We start from the raw sequence: 21742 nt of genomic DNA, 5'->3' as shown, positions 1-21742 counted from the left end.
CCAGTCCTAGAGATTGTATTTATGTGAATATTTGATCGTTTGGAGCAATGGTGTACCTTGGTGACCCTGCCTTCTCCCTCCTGCTTTGAAATATTCTGTCATTTGGTGGTCACCTCAGCCGGAAGCCATTTTCACATGACTTTAAGGGGCTGCCTGCCTTGGGTGTATGACTGTTTGCTAATGAGACAGTAGGTGAAGGATGCAGTGTGTGCTCTGCCTACCATCAGGAGAAAACTCTGCAGGAAGATGCCTGTGAACAGGGAAGGGAGAAGTAGTCTCTGCATCAGGGAAAGAAAGCCCCAGGGTTGTCACTGCTGGCCTGGTCTCATCCTCTGAGCAGGTTCCTTTGAGAACAAGGGAGGGGCATCTCTCCCAACTTTGCTGTGTGTATATATACACTTCATTTGATTTTGAAGGGATTCACGAACATCCAAAATGTCCTTGGAATCCGAATCAAGGGCTTGAAGAATAGTGCACACCTTTGATCCCATCACTCAGAAAGCAGAGGCAGGCGGCTCTCTGAGAGTTTAAGGCCAGCCTGGTCTACAGAGTGTCAGGACAGCTAGGACTACACAGAAAAACCCAGTCTCAAAAAAACAAAAAACAAACAACAAAACAAAAACAAACAAACAAACAACAAAACAAAAACAAAACCAAAAAAACAAAAACAAACCTAAAAAGAAACCCTAAGTAAGCTACTCCCTTTAGGCTGCAAAATGCCCTTGCCCCCAGCAGATGCAGGGTACGGTTCTCTAACCCAAGGGTCTATGTGTGAGCACGTCTGAAGCCTGGGCTGTTTTGACCCATGGGTGCTGGTCACTTGCCTTTCCTGTCCCCATGTGTTCATTCTGTGACTGTGATTCTAGGAAGCCCCACCACATGCCCACTTAGGACGTCAGGGCTTAGGCTAGGCTATGTTGAGGGGGGGCTATGCTGAGGGGGACCACTTCCCACTGCACAACCTAATTTGGATCCTTAGCCAGTTTTCCCAGGAGACTTTTTTTTTTTTTTTTTTTAAGGGCTGGAAGATCAAAATGAATTTCAAAGTGGCACTCAGACATCTCTTCCTTTCCCCTCTCATCTTGCATGACTGTACTCTAGAATTTTCAAGAGTCCACAGGCCCTGAGATGAAGTCACTGCTCTGACAAGCTGGTGGAATGTGTGCTTTGTCTGCTCCAACCCTGCTTTTGACCTTTTAGTGTGCCTTGTAATTTTGTGCTGAAAGCCAGACATGGAGCCGGGAGAAGAGATTGTGGTAGGTAGGCTTGTAGTCATGCGCTGCTAAGTGTGTTGACGGGAAGGTTCTGCTGTCCTGTAATTAGGGCTCCATCTTGCAGTGAGCCAGTAGCTTGGGCTGGTATTCTTATGTATTTCTCAGAACTTTTGCCAAGTCAGTGAGGCACTGAAATTTCAGGTCAGTGAAATGGTTTTTTTTACAAAAAAAAAAAAAAAAAAAAAAAAAAAAAAAGAGAGAGAGAGAGAGAGAGAGAGAGAGACTTTATTTTTAAGGACTGGAGAGTTGGCTCGACAATTAAGAGCACTTACTGCTCTTGTAGAGGACCTGAGTTCAATCCCCGGCACTTACATGGCAGCTCACTGCCTTCTATAACGCCAGTTCTAGGGAACTGTCGCCCCCTTCTGGCCTCCTCGGGAATTTCCAGGGCTGAGGTTGCAGTTAGAAAAGAATGCTTGGCCAGCCTTTTCCAGATCCTAGAACTCAAAAGGAAAACCTCTTGTTACTGAGCCTGCAGCTCATTGTAGATTTTTCTACCCTGGGCTGACTCGAGCGGTGCTCCTCTGCAGGTAAGCTGCGGGCCTCTATGTCTGTGTGTCAGCCTTCCCAGCTGTGGGCGAGCAGTTGGCCTGAAATCTCTCTTCTCTGGTAGATCCAAGACAAATGGTTAAATTTGAATTTGCCCCTCCCCCCTTTCTGTTTGGGGGAGTTATTTCTCAACTCTCTGTGTGCCACGACAAAAACAGGAAGTGGATACATGGAAATTAAACTCCACTCATTTGGCTGTCTGGGTGGCATTTCCTTTTGTATTAGAGCTATTAATCAACTGAGCTGCTGTGTTGGTTGCTGGTTTTGTTTTTGTTGTTGTTGTTATTGTTGTCTTGTTTTCTCAACTTGACACAACCTCTAGTCATCTGGGAAGAGAGAAAATGCCTTCATCAGATTGTCCTTAGGCAAGTCTACAGGGCATTTTCTTGATTTTTGATTGATGTGGGAGGAGCCAGCCCACTGTGGGCGGTGCCACCTTTGAACCCGTGGTCTTGGGCTGCGTAAGAAAGCAGGCGGAGCAAGCCACGGGGAGCGAGCCAGTAAGCAGCATTCTTCCATGGCCTCCTGAATGGAAGCTGTGCTATAACAAGCTCACAGAGACCCAACACTGTCCTCCTAACTCCACTCTGAAGCTGAGCTGTGGTCTGTGTATGAGCATGCGCACCACAGTAATAATAAGTATTTTTTTTTTTTTAAGAGAGAGAGGAAGAGAAGACTTGAGGAGAAATAAAGCCAATCTTATTTGTATTCAAATGGAAGGGATCCAACAGAGAGAAAAAAGGAAAAAACAAAACAAAACCTGCCGAAGAGGAAGGGTTTCTGAGCCACGTCCTTGAGTAATGAGAGGGGATGGGAGCGAATGAGCGAGCAGAGGGCTGGGTTTTGATGGAGCGTAGATGATTCATCCCTAATTGCAAGCAGGAAGCCAGAGTGTGGATTTAGAGAAGGATGGATGGGTGGGGGCTGGAGGAATCCGTGCAATTTCTCTGCTGATTGCGTCAATATTCACGAGGAACTCGGAAAGAAATCCATCAACCGAGAGGGAGAGCGGACAAATGGGAGGAAGCCTCAGGAGGGAGGCTTGAGCGGAAAGTCAAGGTTGTGAAATAACTGGCTGGAAGATGAGGGAAGAAGTCAACTGGGAGAACTGGTGTTGTGTGATTGCCAGGAGGCATTGTGGGCCCACTTGAGGTTTGTGGTCACGCATTTGAAAGTGAAAATGGCCAGCCTCGTTTGTGTGACAGGTGCAGGCGCCTTCTAGTAGCAACTGGAATTCCCACGAAGCTGTGGTTTTGCACAGGGAGTGTCCAGAGGAGGACATTGCTAAGGGCGTGGACGAGGGAAAGAGCCCTGGGCGGACCACAGGATGTAAACGAGGCCGTGGGGAGGAGGACATCCATTGTTCGTGTCATTAGAATAGGACTGGTTTGGGTTTGTTTTAGGAGGATAAGAATCCTCCTCTGTGTGTCGAGGCGGGAGGTAGGGGACCTAGGCTGGGTGTGCAGCTCGCCTGGCGTCTTAAAGCACAGCAAATTCAAGGCCAGGCTAGTGCATGTGAGACCATGTTTTATAAGGAGGGAAGGACCGGGAGACTGAGCAGTGCCTGGGCCTTTATCTCCAGTTTGATCTCTGGAATCAACATGATAGAAAGAAAAGAACCAACTGCCACAAGTTATCCTCTGGTCCCCTCTTGTGTGTGTGGCTCTCAATAAGCAAGCATGTCACACACACAAACACACATGCACGCACGCATGTGCGTGCTAATAAATAAATGCCAAAATTTACTGGTTTTGATTTAAAAAAAAAAAAAAAAAAAGAGGCCAGGGAACTGGCTCAGTTGGTAAAAGTTCTTATAGTGCAAGCCTGACACCTGGAGTTGGAACAGTGAGAAGCCAGTTGAGGCTGGATATGGTGGTATATGTCCTGACACTCAGAAGCCAGAGGAAAACCAATCTTTGTGAATTCCAGGCTGTACTGATCTTCACAATGAGAAACTGTTTCAGCAAAATAAAATAAAACAAAACCCTCAAACCAAAATATAGATTCCAAGGTTAGGCATGCATCACAATGGGAGAATGCTCACCCCCCATGCATGCAGCACAGTGGGAGAATGCTCCCATGCATGCAGCACAGTGGGAGAATGCTGATCCCCCCATGCATGCAGCACAGTGGGAGAATGCTCACCCCCCATGCATGCAGCACAGTGAGAATGCTCACCCCCCATGCATGCAGCACAGTGGGAGAATGCTCCCATGCATGCAGCACAGTGGGAGAATGCTGATCCTCCCATGCATGCAGCACAGTGGGAGAATGCTCACCCCCCATGCATGCAGCACAGTGAGAATGCTCACCCCCCATGCATGCAGCACAGTGGGAGAATGCTCGCCCCTCCCATGCATGCAGCACATGCTCATCTCCCACACATGCAGCACAGTGGCTGCTTGCCTCCCATGCCTGAAATCCTGGATTCAATTTTCAGCACTATAGAACAGGCATAGTAGTGGATCCTTTCATCTCACCATTGGGGAGTTGGAGACAGATCAGAAGTTCATGGTCACCTTTAGCTACATACTGGGTTCCAACCAGCAGGGAGCACCACCATGTCTAGTTTTATAGGGTGCAAGCTTGAAACCCAGAGAGCCTTATGCTGTTGGGCAAGCACTGTAACACTAAGCTACAGCCCCAGCCCCCCAATTGCAATTTTTTTTTATTTATTTAAAAAATTATCTTTTTGTGTGTATAAATGTCTTTTTCTGCATGTACACATGTGCATGCCTGGTGGTCTTGGAGGTTTAGAGCCGGGCAGTGGTGGCGCACGCCTTTAATCCCAGCACTTAGGAGGCAGAGGCAGGCTGAGGTCTGAGGTCTGAGGTCTAAGGTCGAGGCCAGCCTGGTCTACAGAGTGAGTTCCAGGACAGCCAGGGCTACACAGAGAAACCCTGTCTAGAAAATCAAAACAAAACACAAACACACAAACAAACAAAATGGTTTAGAAGAGGGTGTTGACATGCCCTGGAACTTAAACAGTTGTGAGAACCCAAGTTGTCTGCAAGGGCAGCCAGTGCTCTTAACCACCGAGCCAGCTCTCCAGCCTCTGTGATTATTATTATTGTTGTTACTTTGACGTAACAAACTGGCTTCCCATGGTCTTTCCAAGCACACTGCAGTTACTCGTATTATATAGGTCTACGGTTTGAACATGGCTTGTCCTCTTTGAAACTTGCGGAAATTTGATCAGGAGGTAGAGTTGTCAGCGGGTAATTAGGTCGTCAAGGAGGGTCAATGTCCTTGAAGAAGTGTGTTGTTCTCTTGGGAGGGGATTGCTGATAAGCAAGCTGCCTCTCCAGCCCGCACCCTTCCTTGCTGTGTTTCCGTGATGACCTCTCCGCTCTCCCGACAAGTTCAGGCAGCATGAGCCTTTACCAGATGCAGTATCGTACTTTCATACTTTTGGGTTTCTGGAGTCCACAGCTGAGAGCTGTAAACAAGCATGCGGGCCTCCCCTTCGTCCTTCTCTTGCTTTGTACGTGCAGTTAGTAGGCGAGCCAGAGCACGGCCTATCTCTTTAGCATTGTTTTAATCTGTGTGCGTGTGTATGTTTGTGTGTGTACATGTGTGTGAGAGTGTGGGTGCATGTATTTGCGTGCATCCGCACACGCATGAAAGAAAGTGCCTGTGCGCATGCGCATACGGGCGTGGTTACACATGGTTCAAAGCATGTGGGTGGAAGTCTAAGGGCAACCCCAAATGATAATCCTCAGATTCCACACTGAGAGAGGTTCTCATTAATGCTGCTTACGCTGTGCTACCTGGCCTGAGAGCTTCGCAGTATATTTCTGTCTCTGCCTCACATCTCGGTGTAGGAGCTTTCGGATTACTGATGCATGCTGCCACACCTTGCTATGCATGGGTGCTGGGGATCTGAACTCCAGTCCCCACGTTTGTGAGGGCGGCGCTTTTACCATTGAGCCATACCCCAACCCCAAACCTCTATTTTTAATCTATGGCCCTATCTCAAATATTTGTATAGCAACGGAGAAGGAAACCATTCCTCCCCCACCCTGGCCTCCACGGGAAGCTGCCTTGCCTCTCTTTGTAGACGCTGTTGTACTGAGACAGTTTGGTTTTGTATATATGACGGTCTTCAGTGACCAGGACAGGGCTGAGCTGATTTAGTGTCTCCCTCTCAGGAATTTTAACTAGGAAATGCCCAAGTCATGAGGCATTTGGCAGAAGCCGCTGAAGCTGACAGGCCGCAAGCTACAGGAAAACCAGGGAAGCCAAGAGAGACCACATGAAAGGCACGGTTCCGAGGAAGTTGAGGCCACGAGAGAGCTGCGGCTGTGGAGGAGAGGAGAGCTGCCTGCTGGGGGAAGGTGAGTTAGTGTTAACGGACAGGGCTGTATTCCTACCCTTCCTGTGCCCAAGCTTCTATCTCTGCTCTTCCTGAGGTCAGAGTGTAGCTTCATCAGGCTCTCCGAGGGAAGATGTGCACTGCAAATCTGTCACTTTTTAGTGTTGTTTTGGGTGGAGGTGGGTGTGTGCCGTGGCTCACGTATGGAGGTCATAGGACAACCCGTGCTAATTGACTCTCTCCTCTGCCGTATGGGTCCCAGGGATGGAACACAGGTCTTTAGACTTGCTAGCCAGCACATTTATCCACTTGCCACCTTCTCATTCCTCTTTTCCCTTGAAAAATGATTCCTTATCTTTTTTTTTTTTATCTCCTTTCCTTCTCCTAGTACCCATGTTGGGTGGCTCACAACTGTTAGTAGCTCCAGGAACTCTAAGGGTTCTCCATGTGTGAGAACCTATTCTCACACATACATGCTCACACACAGACACAGATGCACGTTTATGATTAAAAATAAAAAATAACTTAAAATATTATTATTAGAGAGGAGGTGTGGTGGTGCATACCACCTTTAATCCCAGCACTTGGGTAGCAGAGGCGGGTGGATCTCTGAAATCGAGGCCAGCCTGGTCTACGGAGGGAGGTATCTCGAAAAACCAGTAAGTACATTTGTTATTATGTTTATTAGTGAGGTATGCCTGTGACAGTCGGAGGACAGCCTGCAGCACCCTGTGAGCTCTGGGGGTCGACCTCAGGTTGTTCAGCTTGGGGATGAGCTGAGACACCTAGGCAGCTCCTTCCCTGCTTTAAGACAGGTCCTTACCATAGACCAGGCTGGCTTTGAGCCTACAGGGACCCACCTTCCTCTCTCTGCCTCTCAATTAGAGCACACATCATCATGCCCAGTCAAAAATAAATAATTAAAAAAAAGAATTATTATTAGTGATGGGGAGGGCGGGGCAGTTTGTGTTCCACAGGATGTGTGGAGATTGATTGATTCCCTGTGGGCCCAGTTCTCCTCTCTCAGCATAAGGTAGGCCCCAGCCTTACCCACTCGATTGCAGTATTTATTCATTTTGAGTCATGTTCTTGTGGAGCCCGGGCTGGCCAGGAGTTTCCTATGTTGCTGAGGTCGACCTTGAACTACTGATCCTCCTGTCTCCATCCCCACAGTGGTGTACCACCATGCCTGGTACAGGGTGCTGGGGACTGAACCCAGGGCTCTGTGTGTGCTGGGCAAGCACCCTACCAACTGAGTTATGTTTCCGGCCAGCATCCTGGCGCTCTTAACTGCTAAGCCATCTCTCCACCTTCTGTATCTACCCTTAAAATATCATAAAGAATAATGTTAGCCCCTAAAAATCCCCACTGCTCTGCCTGTTCACCTTGTTCCTTCTCCCAGTCTTTTAGTGTCTTTTCTGGAAAAAAGACACTTCGGGAAGTGTCAAATAATTCAAATTCAGCAGTCTGGTTTCTTTTACTCATTGGTATGTCTGTCCGTAAGCTTCCTCTGGGCCTTTGTGTGACTGGGTGGATGGCTTGTTCTTTTTATTGTCAAATAATATGCAATGATGTCTTTCCCAAGGATGTCTGGTTGCTTTCAAATTAAACACTCTCCCTACTTTTACATTATTATTATTGTTGTTGTTGTTGTTTCATTATTATTATAAGACAAGGTCTCGGTATGTAGCCTTGGCTGGCTGGGAATTTACTATGTAGACCAGGCTGGCCACTTAGAGATCTGACTGCCTCTGTCTTGGAAGGCTGGAATTAAAGATGTTCACCATCACACTGGCCAAATTTCTGCCTTCTCTTTCTTTTCTTCCTCTTCTTCCTCCTTAAAAAATGGGTGTTCGGATTGAACCCAGGTCCTCTCAGAAGCAAGGGCCTCTCAGAAGCAAGGCCTACATTCTACAAATGAGCTCTATGTCTCCCCCCATAAACTCTTTTTCATTATAAAAACATGTTGCAAACACACACACCTACACACACACACACACACACACACACACACCCAAATTAACTAGACTTTGGGTCTCAAAGACTATATGCTTTGTTTTAAGACTTCAAAACTGTGGGGCCGTCCAGAGGCTTACCGAGTAAAGGCATAGCTACCAAGGCTGAGGATTTGAGTTATGTCCCAGAGACCCACATGGTAGAAGGTGAGAGCACATAGGTGAAGCTGTCATCTTTACCTCAGTGCCCATCCACAAAATAAGTTGATAAAACATGTGCCAGTCATGATGGCACATACTTTAATCCCAACACTTGGGAGGCAGAGGCAGGCAGATCCCTATGAGTTTGAGGCCAGCCTGGTCTACAGAGAGAATTCTGGGACAGCCAGGGCTACATGTGTGACCTGGTCTCAAACAAACAAAATGCATATGGAGCTCACTCCAGCCCTCCAGGATTTCATGGCTTCTTTTGCCCTCCTTCGGCACCAGGCACACAGTGGCAGAGACACACATACAAGCCAAACACCTATACACATAAAATAGGTACTATTTCAAAAAATTTAAGGGACTGTCTGGTTGGGGGCTCAGTGCTGGAGCATTGCCTTGCAGGTGTGGGACTCTGAGTTTGTTCTCTGGCACCACACACGCACACACACGCACACCACTGTTGTAGCACCATCGTACTTGGGATTGAGCGGAATGGAGGAGACTGGCCTAGATTTGACCAACCTGGACATTATAGCTTGCTTTTCTGGCAGAGCTGTGTTTTTGGTGTTCTCACATCAGAGAGTTGTTCTGCCCTGTCAGGTATTCAGTCAAATTCTGGGTTCCTTAAACATGATTTTAGAAAATCCTGTTATGGGGGAAAGACTCCTCCTGAAGGCGCCTTTGTCTTATTTGTTTGGCTTTTAGAGAAAGTACAGTTTGTGCAGTTATGAGCACGATTATCATGCCCCTGTGATCCCTAGGAAACAACACCTTCTACCCAAGCAATCTACCAGATAGGGGGAAATATTTATCTTTAAATGCAGCTTCCCTGAGGGTGGAATTCTCCTGCTCGATGGCTGGCTTCTCAGTTAACAGTGGACAGCTGTTTCTAACAGGAAGCATGGAATCACACGGCTCCCCGAAATGGCAGGAAGACAGAGGGAGGAAGGTTCCTAATTATCAAACTTGGATCAGGGCCAAGACAATGAACCTCCTTGTCTCCGCCCCTCAGTTCTTTCACAAGTCCTATGAGACTCTTAATAACCACAAGTGGTCAGGTGGGCTTAGGTCTCATCTAGAAGGCATCCTCGTGACTCGAGTCCAATGTGACCCAGGAGGAGAGCATCAGGCCACCCCAGCTGAGCATGCTGGCAAGCAGACCGTAAAATAAAATTCAGCAGAGTGAGCGGCTGAACTGGGAACCTCAGCTCTGCACAATCAGACACATACAAACAAAGGAGAGGGGTTTCTCGTGCCTCTTCTAAAAAAACCATTTTATTTTTAGTTTTTTAGATAGGTTCCCATGTAACCCCGTGCTGACCTTCCACTCACTATGGCAGCTGAACTAATCTTGCCTCCAAGTGCTGGAATCACATGCGTGCTCCACCGTGCCCAGCTTGTTTGTGATTTTTATGTGTGTGTGTGTGTGTTTGCTCACATGCCATGTCGTGGTACATGTATGAAGGTCAAAGGGACCCTGTGGATGTAGGTTCTCTCTTTTCAGTGTCTGGGTCCAAGGGTGGGTAGTGGGAGTGTGGAATCCTAGTCCTCAGGCTGGGTAGTAAGTGCCTTTATCTAATGAACTATCTCACTACCCCCCATGTTCTTTTAGAAAAGCAACCTTACCTTTACTGAAGCAAGTACAATGAGCACCCATCTCTCCCTCGCAGTACCGGGCAGGGTCAGGCTTCCAGGGGTCACTTGTCTGGCTTGTGACCCAGAGGGACTAGAGAGGAAGGAATCCTGATGTGCAGTGAATCAGGTGAAGCCCCACGGGTGGCCACAGAAACGCACTGCAAGCGGGCAGCGCTTGCTCTGGTTTCAACCTGGAAAAGTGCAACCGGAGGTAAAGAAAGCACATTATTGGCTTGGATTTTCACTACATAAACTTGGAAGCCGATTCGGTAGGAAAGGCCTGGAAACAAGCTCCAGTCTGTTTCGAGACGTGCTGAGTCGCTCTAGTTTTGCTTAAGGCGTTTTTAGGGGAAAATAATTTACATGTTCCAAAGCTTGAGTACTTCTGGAAGATTAGGAAGGCTAGTTACCAGCCATATGTTCAAAGAACTCACATTCTTTCTTTCTTTTTTAATTATAAAAATTATCCATGCTTGAGATGAAAAGGAAGGGGAAAAAAATGAACAGAGCAGACTCTAATGAAGTCAGAAGTCAGACCTCGTTCTGTGCTCAGCACGCGTGCATTCATTCTGCGCCCAGTGGGCTCGTTGGAAGCATTCTGTGAGGACACTCTGAAGCATGGACAGACTTGTCCTTTCATATTTATTTTCCCTGGGTAGTGTGTGTAGCAGGCATATTACATGTGTGGAGGTCAGAGGACAGACAACCTCAGGTTTTCTACTCACCATGTGTGCTCTGGTTGTAAGACTTAACCCTGAGCCATTTTACAGCCAGGAGTAAGCTGTACTCCTGCCCTTCCTATGGACGGACTCCAAACTTGTTCTTTTAAAAACGCAAATAGAAGCCAGGCATAGGGACATAATGCCTTTAACCCCAACGCTTGGAGGCAGAGGCGGGCAGTTAGCTGTGTGTCTGAGCCCATCCTGTTCTGCACGGCAAGTTCCAGGCCAGCCAGGGCTACAGAGTGAAATCTTTTCTCAAAAACAAACAAAAAAATTTTCTTTTTGATTCATTTATTTTATGTTTGTGAGTACACTGTCGCTGTCTTTAGACACACCAGAAGAGGGCATCGGATCCCATTACAGATGGTTGTCAGCCACCATGTGTTTGCAAGGAATTGAACTCAGGACCTCTGGAAGAGCAGTCAGTGCTCTTAACAATTTTTTTAATTAAAAAAAAAAAGAAAAGAAAAAAGAAAAAGGCTGGAGAGATGGCTCAGTGGTTACTTTGAACTACATGAAACCTCATTCAAAAGCCAAACTGTACGAATAGCAGCAGAAATGGCCTGTGACTTGATCTGTCACTTAACCTGTGACCAACATTCTTTATCAATTGGGATTTACCTTACGCTACCAGTCACCTTTCTCTGTGCTTTGGTAAAAGACCCTGACCACAGTAACTCTGGGGAGAAAGCATTTATCGTGAATTTATTCTGTTGTAGTGGCTGTAGTGCTGGGATGTCATGGCGGCGGCGGCTTGAGCAGCAGCTTGAGGCGGAGGCTTGAGCTGCATCCACAGTCGGGAAGCAGAGGGAGATGAGTGCTGGTGTGCTGGTGCTCACTTTCTCTGTTTTATTCAGTTCAGTATCCCAGATGACTGATGCTGTTCACACTTAGCGTGGGTCTTCCCACCACAGTTAACCTAATTTCAATAATCCCTCACAGGCAAAGCCAGGTTTGCCTCCTAGGGAGGCAGCATTGCACCCTTTTCAAAGGTGATGCTTGATCCTGTTAAGTACCCTTTCCCCCCCCCCTCTCTCTTTCTCTCTCTCCTTCTCTTTCTCTCTCCTTGTTTTAATCTAGACAGGGTTTCCACATGTTGGCCCAGGCTGATCTTGTTTCTGATCCTCCTATCTTAGCCTCCTGAGTGCTTGTATTACAGGTCTGTGCTACCACATTCAGCTTAATAAATGTCAGTGTGCATCCAAAATGGTGGGGTCTATTATATTTTCTTTTAAAGAAATGACTTAATTGTACCTGTATGTGTGTGTGTGCCTGAGTATATGTGTGTGTACTGCATTCATGCAGGAGCTCTTAGAGGTCAGAAGAGGGAACTCGTCTCCTGGAACTGGAGTTATAGGCCATTTTTTGCTGCCAGGCACGTGCTAAGGATTGAACTCTGGTCGTCTGCAAAAGCATAGGTGTCGGATTTCTGAGTTCGAGGCCAGCCTGGTCTACAGAGTGAGTTCCAGGACAGCCAGGACTACACAGAGAAACCCTGTCTTGAAAAACCAAAAAAAAAAAAAAAAAAAAAAAAAAGCATAGGTGTCCTTAAGTCCTGAGTCTTCTCTCTAGCCTCTCATTATCACACCTTTCTCTCTCTCTCTCTCTCTCTCTCTCTCTCTCTCTCTCTCTCTCTCTCTCTCTCTCTCTCTCTCTCTGACAGGGTTTCTCTGTGTAGCTCTGGCTGTCCTGGAACTCACTCTGTAGACCAGGTTGTCCTGGAACTCAGAAATCTGCCTGCCTCTGCCTCCCAAGTGCTGGGATTAAAGGCGTGCGCCACCACCGCCCGGCACATTTCTCTCTCTTAAGACCTCTTTTACATGTATTTATTTTTATGTGCATGAGTGTTTTGCCTACACATATGTATGTGCACCAGAGGCATACTAGTGTCCCTGAGGTTCAGAAGAGGACATCAGATCCCCTGTAACTGGAATTACCGATAATTGTGAGCTGTCATGTGGGTGCTGGGAACTGGACTCAGGTCCTCTGTAAGAATGAATGATCCTAGCCACTGATGCATCTCTCTGGCCCCCTCATCATGAAGTTTTCCTACAGGTACACCCTGTCCTTTGATTATATTTACCCAGCCCTCATCATATCCCCTGCCTTCTTGTGTTCTTCCAGCTGGTCCCTTTCTTTTTTCTAAATACTCTCCTTTCTACTTCCATGTCATATATGTCTGTGTGTGTGTGTGTGTGTTTGTGTGTGTCTGTGTGTGTGTAGGATCACACCTCTGATTTAATTTCTATATGTACAAAAGTAAATTTAAAGAAATGACTTTTGGAGAGGTGGCTCAGTAGTTAAGAGCATCAGCTGCTCCCCCAGAGGATCCAGGTTTGATTTCTAGCATCCATGCAGCGGCTCACAACTGTCTATAACTCCAGTCTCAGGCACCATGACAATTTTTTCCAGCCTCTGTAGGCACCAGGCATGCAAGTGGTCCATAGACATATGTACAGACAAAACATCCATACATACAAAAATAAGAACAAAAAAAATTCTTTAAAAATCACTTCTTAGGGATGTGCTACGGTCCTTTTTAGCTACATGGGGAGTTCAAAGCCAGCTTGGGAAAAGTGATTCCAACAACAACAATGATAATAACAACAGAGCTGGCTTGTATTAAGGTTATGAAACTAATAAAAGTCTTTGATGTTTTTAGATTCAATAACAACAATCATTCCTGTTTCCTAAAGCTATCTAAAAAGAGTATGAGGAGAAATGTTCTAATTTCACATGAAAAAAAAAATCCCAACTAAATGTTTGACCTCTTTAACCTTCTGTAAGTTATTTAACTTCCTTAAGTCCTAGTTCCTTGACTTTTAAAGTGAAGGTGATAATAACACATTTCATGGCTGTTGTCAGGACTAAGTGGGCAAAAGAACGGAACACGCTGGGCATGGTGCTTGGGGCACAGTGAGCTTTCAATCATGGCTTCATAGTTGTTCTTATTAGAAAGCTTATTTCATTATCAGAGCCTGAGGTCCTAGGAGGGAAGTCTGTGCCATTTGGCTCTGTAGCTGGACCTCAGTTCTTGCACGGACCTTTTTAATAGCTCTAGTTTGCTAATTTTATGACCGTGTAACATATTGTACTTTATAATTATGTGGAATTTGGATACTTCTACCTACATGCACATCTACATTAATAAAAGAAGGCCCCAATTCCCAGCTCTTAGGAGGTGGAGGCAGGAAGATCAGAATTTCAAGTTCTGCCCGTGAAGGTGGCTCAGGGAGTAAACTTCACTTGCTGTGGCAGACGGAGTTCAGATCGCTGTCTTAGGTCATTTTTTATGGATGTGATAGCACATCTTATAGAAGAAAGAGTTTATCAGCCTTGTGGTTTCAGAGGTTTACAATCCATCACATGCAGAGGCATTCGGATAGGAACAGCTGAGAGGGCACACTTTGGTCCACAGGTAGAAGCAGAGAAGGAGCACACTGGGAACAGAGGGAGACTTTTGAAACCTCAAAGCCCCACCCCCTCCCGTGACACACCTCCTCCAAGAAGGCCACACCTTCTAATCCTTCTCAAACAATTCAAACTGGGGACCAAGTATTCAAATATATGGATCTATGGGGGCTGTTCTCTTTCAAACCACCACATTCCCAGAACCCACATAATAGCTGAGTTTGTCCTCTGACTCCCACATTCATGCTATGGCATGCATGTACCCTAACATACAAACATGTACATGCATATACAAGAAGTAAATACTTAGGTATTTATTGGATTTTTATTGAGACAGTCTTTCTATGTGTAGCCTGGCTGTTCTGGAACTCACTGTGTAGACCAGGTAGTCTTTGATTTACAGAGATCCACCAGCTTCTGCTTCCCTACTGCTGCATAAACATATGTACTTTATGCCTGACCAGTAAATACATATTTAAAAAAGGAATTTCAAGGCCTTCCTCCACGACACCAGCCTGGCCTACAAGAGATCTGACAAATAAAAAAGTACATACCTATATACACAGATTTTGATAGCTATTCCAGCTGTCTAATTAGCTTTATCTTTCATTACTCTTACGTGATGTTAATTAGTTCCATCCCTTACCTACCAGGTTGAGTGCAGTTTATTCACTGAAAAATTTACTGGAAAATTTAGTCAGGTATATATAAAAAAATCATTAGCTAGCTTCCCCATTTCTCATTTTAGCCATTATTAATTTATATTTTATTTATGTATATGTTTGTGTTTCTTAGTATGTATGTACATATGTTTGCAGGTGCTGCAGAGGCCAGAAGAGTGTGTCAGAGACCTGGGAGCTGAAGTTCCCCCCACTTGTGAGCTGCCCTACATGGATGCTGGGCACTGGACTCCAGACCTCTGGGAGAGCAGCAGATGTTATTAAACATTAAGCCAGCTCTCTAGCCCCAAGTTCTCATTTTATTTGAAAGGGAAGAATCTTTTCTTGTTGAAAGTAGTAGCAAGGCTTACTTGTGGGTCTTCGGGACTCTGCAGGTGAAAAGGCATTTACTGCCAAGCTTAACCATCTGAGCTGCAAACCTGGAGCCCGTGGAGTATGGAGTAAAGACCAAGACCCCTGAAAGCCTTCCTGTGATCACCACAGGAACACTGTAGCATGCACATACCCCTTATGAAGAAAAAAATGTTAAATTGCAAAAGGACCCCATTTCCTTTCAGATCTCTTGGGCCACACAGTTCAATGACATCTGTTAGTTGGAATTATTCTTAAAAGGAACTTTTGGATATGGAAATTATAATCTGAATAGACATTCCAAAGAGAAAATTATCCCTTTATTTGAAATAGATGGGTGAATTATTTTAAGCTATGCTCTATCCCTTAATTATTCTATTATATACAGACCTTAACTCCTCTGAGAAGAGTGTATGGTTTAAGGACACCAATAAGCATTTACAGAATATTAACAAACTAACAATAGGCTGATGATTCACCCTGGATTCATGCCAGAGTCTGTGAAAGAACTCAATAAACATGATATGCATTTCAAAAACTGGTAATTATAATTAAAATTCCAAACTCCTCGATCCTATAAATTATATTGAGTAGAATGGGAGCATTTGGCTTGCCCTGACTAGGCTTCTAGCGTGTGATACACATGGCGATTATGTCTTTGAGTCTAGTGGGAATATAGTAATACTTTCTAAAGGTGATATTTGGTTTTTTTCCTTTCTTCTTCTTCTTCTTTTTTGTTGGCATTTTTGAGACAGAGTTTCTGAATGTAGCTCTGACTGGCCTGAAACTCACATTGTAGACCAGGTGGCCTCTAACCTTTAATTAAGATCTTGCCTCTGGCTCTTTAGTGCTAAGATAACAGGCAGGTAAGAGCCACCAGGCCTGAGTGAAACTATTCCATGCTTCCCCTCCCCCAACACGGCACAGCTACTGCTCTCTTTAAAAAACTCTGCCGTTATTGTCTGTTCTTTATTACTAATTTAAAATTTTTTCTATGTATATGTGTGTGTAGGTTTGTGCACATGGAGGATGGAGGAGTGATGGATTTCTTGGTGCTGTAGTTACAGGCAGTATCAGCCACCTGAAGTGGGTGCTGGTAACCAAACCGGGGTCTTCTGCTTAGAGCAGTATGTGTGTGCACCTAACCATTGTGCCTTGTCTAGTCCTGTTCTTTATTACTTAATGAGGCGTTTTATTATTCTCATCAAATAAGCAGCACAATTTACCAATTCGTCTTTTCTTTTTTTCAATTCAGTTTTGGTCACACATTATTTTAAAAACACTGTGAACTGCCCATCAGAACAAATACTTCGAATCCACTCTGTAGCTCCCCTTGGACCTCAAGGGATAGGAATCTGTCTCTTTAAATGACTGAAAAAAAGCAAATTATGACACCGGTAATAACAAGAGCAAATGGACAGTCGCCAAGCCCACCCCTGAGAAATGCCCACTTGAGGTAGACCATCCCGGGAGGGTCAGTACAGGGCTGGCCGCTGGGAGCTCTGCCTGCGGCCCGGCAGGGCAGACCAGACCAGGCACAAAGCCGCGCCTGGGGCGGGGAGCCCATCGCCCTGGTTCCGGCCGCCGCCCGGAGCGCGCACCAAGGGCTCGGCCGCGCGGTCACCAAAGCCTGTCCTCTCCCCCTTGCCTTCTGCTCATTTTATTAAAAAGGGGAGAGGAAAAAAAAAAAAAAAAGGAGAAAAAAAAAAAAAAAATAGAAAAGAAAATGGAAGAGAGAGCCGGAGCAAACATCCCGCCCCCAGGCCCGCCTTCCGCCTCCTATTGGCTCGTCCTTCTCTGGCGTCACGTCCAGACTCACCAATAGCGACGCTTGATACTGCGAGGTGGGCCGGGCCCGAGCGCGGAGTGGGCGGTGGGTCGGCGCAGCAGCCCCGCGGCTCCGCCACCATCGCGGAGGTGCCGCTGCTCCCACAGACGCTCGCGAGCCGCCCCCCGCGCTCCGCTGCTTCTCGCCCCGCCGGGCCTCGGTCCCCGCCTCCTTCCCCGAGCCTCGTTCCCTCACGCGCTCCCCATCTTGTCTCCGCCTCGTTTTCTCTCCTAGTTGAGGGGAAGGAAAAAAAAAAAAAACCTACCATCCTCCTGTGGGAGCCTCTCGCCCTCTGGAAAAAAAAAAAAAATCCACAAAACCAGAGATGGTCCTGGGCTCCCACTGCTGAAGGCTTGGCCCACCCGAGGAGGTCGAAGTCCCGGCAGGGAAGCCCCGCAGCCCCCCGGCGTCGTATCCCCGCGGGCCGGCTTCTTCGGCCCCGCGCCCACCGCCCTCGGTCCGTCGCTGGCCCCCGGGCCTCCCACCCAGTTCCTGCACTTTCCCCGGAGCCGGGCCGCCACCCCTCTCATTGATGGTGTAGCGCCTGAGGGGAAGGTAAGTGTCCAAGTTGTCGGCGCCGCGCCGGGGGCTGCCTTCCACGGCCCCTCATTCCCGGGTCGGGGTGCTCTGGGTGGGCAGTGGGGCTCGGCCGGGAAAGCTGAGGCGGAAAGCAAAGGGTGAGAGTGGAGGCGAGCCCTCGGGGAACCGTGGGTCGGACACTGCCTTGGGTCCTGTGCGAGCCAGGTGACTGTACTACGTGCCTCTTGACCCCTGCTCTCTCTTGGCTTCTTAGGCACGCTCTCGAACTAGTCTGAGGTTAAACTGTTACATGCCACTAGCCGAGCAGCTCAACTGTGCGAGGGAAGGACCGAAGCTGTGCATTTCTTGGATATTTGTGAATGTGGGGGTCTGGGAACTGACTCATTAAAGTCTCATTTTCACATTAGGAGGAAGATTCCTTCTTTGTGTTCTCAAGTCTCTCTCTACTCGGGCTGTGTGATTCCAAAATTATGGAACCAAATACCACTTGCAGCGGCGTAGAATTCTGTCATGATTTAAGTTCTGCTGTCTGAAAGAGGGTGCCTTCTTTATTTTTTATTTTTATTTTTTAGGGTTATGGGAAGAAGGTAGTTTTACATCGAATGGGGTGTGTTGTGTGGAGGGAGTATTGCAGGTTTCCTTTGAAACTGTTTGCTTGAGAAGTTGTTGAAAGGGAAATAAAACGATTCATTGTTGAATAGTCATTATCCTCTGTCCCCGTTCCAAGGTTTGCTTACATTTTTTTTTTTTTTTTTTTTTTGATTACAGACTTCAAACATTGATTTCAGCAGAATGTGCCCTTGAGAAATTGGGTGCTTTAAATGTTTCAGTATGTGCTGCTATTTTAAGATGGCTCTGAAAAAGTAGTTTTGTATGAATCTTGAAATAGCCTTTTGCAAAGCAATTCTCAGCAAGACAAAACAAAACAGATTAAGTAGTGAGTGTGAACTTGGTGGATTACAAAACAGACATTTAGTGCAGCTCAAACGAATACATCCTGGGTTTAGATTTCAAATAGCGTTTATAATTGCTTTCCATTTAAAGAGAGACCTTTTTGTCTGGTGTACACTGGTTTCTTTGGTCTCAGTCTGATGGGGGAGGGGAGAGAGAGAGGATGGATCTATACAATAATAAAATCATCTTTGGCTAGATATTTCCTTCCATGGATTTGCTTGCTGAGTTAATTCCACTCTAAATTACAAACCATTTTTGATTTTGATGGCCTAGTCTGGGTGAAAGAAAGCTTGGCTTCCAATTCTCTCTGTTGTTGAGGTCAAAGAGAAGAGGCAGAGGCAGAAGCACACACACAGACACACACACACCACACACACATACACACACTATACACTCACACACACACAAAACCAGGCAGAGGGCTCATTGTTCTTCCATACAGACATTCATTCTCTCTCTCCCATATTTGGGACTAGGTTTGCACAGACAAACACAGCTCTTTTGGGGAGGGAGGAGAGAAGATGGGGGATGGGAAGGTGCTTTTCTTGTTCAGTTTTCTTTCACCCATTTCATGTCTGCCTTTTTTTTTTTTTTTTTTTTTTTTTGCAACCTTGCAAGGCATGGGACACTAAAGGACGCTGTGGAACACGTTCAGAAGACTCCTGTCTCCTTCCCTGCCTTTGCAGCCCTGCTTTCTGCTGCCTGTTTTTTCCATCTGTGTAAAGATAAACTCTGTCATGGCCTTACACTCTCTGCTTTCCATTCCTCACAACCCCTGACTCCGTTAGGGACAGATTTGTTCACTTGATGTTTATTTTGCTGAGTGTGACCAGAGCCTTTCTAAGTAGAAATAGGTTGTCTCTGTTAAAATGCTGAAGACTGTAGTTGAGGTTAATATGTATCAGTATTTTGTGTGTGTGTGTGTGTGTGTGTGTGTGTGTGTGTGTGTGTGTGAGAGAGAGAGAGAGAGAGAGAGAGAGAGAGAGAGAGAGAGAGAGATAGATATTGATTGATCGATGGTCCTTGACTTATCAATATAGGTCCCCCCTCCGCCCCGCCCCCCCATAGTGTTTTAAGAAAAGATCTGATTTTCTGGTTGGGGTGTTGAGGTAGAGGCCCTTTGGAATGCTGGACAGGGCTGAGAGTCCACCTGGCTAAATCCTGCTCTGGGCCAAGGATGGAGGTTATGTGAATACATGTGGCTTGCAGAATAGCACCTTCTACTGGTTAATTGCTTTGACGATCCATTGAAGAGGATGGGGGAGGGGATTAACGGCTGAGGCTTAATGATTTTCTTTTAAACACAGCCGCTGTGCCTTTCTGCAAATGCCACTTCCCCAGGCTGCTAATACAGATGCCCTTTGACAGGCGCGCTTGCATCGCAGCCTTATTATGTTATTGGCTGTGTCTTGACATTAATTTGTTCTGTTATCAGGGGTATTTTCACATTGTGACTTCCAAAGACTCCTTTGAATTGCTGCTCTTTCTTTTTGTGAGAAATGTAGTTTGTCTTGAACCAGAAAACAAAATACTGGCTTATTTGCATTCCAGGTGTAGGAAACTATATAAACCAGCAGCTCTTTAAGGAATTTCTAGTATCATTAAAGAAATAAACTTACAGAAAGTAAAATTTTAGCATTAGAGATTTCCTCTGGGATTTCAACACCCACTCCCTGCCAAAGAGGCTGAGGAGAAGTTGGGTTGAGGAAATCTCACTAAAATCAGTAGTTTTGTGTAGGTAGTGGTGCTGTATTCCAATACTGTTTTCAATAATCATATCAATATTAATAAACAGAAGCCTACTAGAATGAATGGCTTATGGCTTTTACTTTTATATATATATAAACTGGAGACTAGCAAAAAATTTGACTGTGTACAGATTAGTATAGAAGATTATGGATTCCGCCTCAAAGTCTTCTGAGTTGATGTGCAATTTCATAGATAATGTGTTGATAAATGCCTCACAGGAGTTTATCATCATGGGTGCAGTCAGGGTTGTAGCTGTAAACGTGTATTCTAGACTGGTCATTCTTAAGAAAGGCATTGCTAATTCATTTTAGTTCTGAAAACTTGACGTATAGTCCCTAAAATTGAGCACCTTTTATAGCCCAGTGTGAACAGTTCAGATGTATTTATTTAGTGGGAATATACTCAGGTACCTTCAGTTCAGTGTAGGCTCTGTCAGTATATTTTTGAAAACAGACTAGAGTATCCAGAAGCCAATTTGAGCCAAAAAGATTAACCAAATCAAGAAATAAAATAATCCAGAACTTTTTCACTCAGGGGGCAGTAAACCAAGTTTTTAAAAAACAAGATGGTATCCACAGCCAGGTCCTGCAGCGATATACAGGATATTGAGCTGATGCTGAAGAGTAGGGTCAGGCGCTGACCATGAGCTGCACCCTGAGACCTGTGTGTGGTGAGCATTGTTATGGACCAGGTCCTGAGCACCTACTGCCTTAAAATTGGTTTTGAATTTTTCACATCTTGTTCAAATCTCAGTAATCAGTAAAACATTTAAGTAGTAAAATAAGTTGTGTATACTGAGTTCCTTTGGGGACTGTGTGCTTTCCTGCTAACTGCTTTTGGCAGCTACTTTTACAATTGATTTAAAGGTTAAGATAGCAGGAAATTCATGTTTTTAAGTGAATTGTTAGTGTAACCTAGCTGTGAACTTCATCTCTCCCTCTTCTCCCTGCACACCCCTCCTCCAAACACACACACACACACACACACACACACACACACACACACTACACTGTTGTTCTGTATAAGTTTTCTGATAATGACTATAGTTGATCATAGGATTTTAGGATCATAAAAACTCTAGAAGTTTTTCTTGAATTATGTGTAATTATTAATTATTGGCACCCTGATAGTTATTCTACAGTTGAAGCTTTGCATATCTTATTTAAGTGTGATTTTTGGCAAGCATGGTAGTTTGTGCTTGGCTTGTTTAACACAATTCTAGTGTTTTTTAAGCAAGAAATGTGCATTTAAATATTTGTTACAGCATTACTAAGATAGCGTATACCAGTTCAATGAACGTCTGACTACAAATGACTCAAGTATGCCTAAATATTTACCAGCTTGGAGTTTTGGTTGGATTTTTAAAATGAATGAATTGATGAATAAATGAATGAATTCATATGTATATTTTTGGAGGCAGGGTTTGGCTAAGTAGCCCTTGTTGATCTCAAACTCTTGTCAAGTCTGCTTCAGCCTCCTGAGTGCTGAGATTATATTATAGGTTTGTGTTTCCATGTTGACCTGGAATTGTGACTTATATAAATAATTTATTGGTGTGCCAAGTAATTAAGA

General features: G+C 45.5%; 1 protein-coding gene and 1 long non-coding RNA gene across 9 annotated transcripts in view; both read left to right on the top strand.

The window, feature by feature from the left end:
• Positions 1 to 1532: 1532 nt before the first annotated feature.
• Positions 1533 to 15600, top strand: LOC143442185 (uncharacterized). The gene is made up of 3 exons (XR_013110194.1): positions 1533 to 1804; positions 5975 to 6160; positions 14887 to 15600. It is a non-coding gene; the product is annotated as an uncharacterized LOC143442185 (long non-coding RNA).
• A 1374-nt stretch (positions 15601 to 16974) lies between these two features.
• Rere (arginine-glutamic acid dipeptide repeats) overlaps positions 16975 to 21742 on the top strand; it is a 342417-nt gene continuing 337649 nt past the window's right edge. For 2 of the 8 annotated variants that reach the window (XM_076933703.1, XM_034501835.2), the window contains exon 1: positions 16975 to 17482. The gene's annotated coding sequence lies outside the window, so the exon portion shown is untranslated. The remainder of the gene's footprint in view (positions 17483 to 21742) is intronic. The other 6 variants (XM_034501841.2, XM_034501836.2, XM_034501837.2 and 3 more) reach the window with 5 other exon arrangements.

Source organism: Arvicanthis niloticus, chromosome 5 (genome assembly GCF_011762505.2).
Source record: "Arvicanthis niloticus isolate mArvNil1 chromosome 5, mArvNil1.pat.X, whole genome shotgun sequence".
Taxonomy (NCBI): domain Eukaryota; kingdom Metazoa; phylum Chordata; class Mammalia; order Rodentia; family Muridae; genus Arvicanthis; species Arvicanthis niloticus.
Note: the sequence above shows the minus strand (reverse complement) of the source record. Positions and strands in the feature narration are given on the sequence as shown.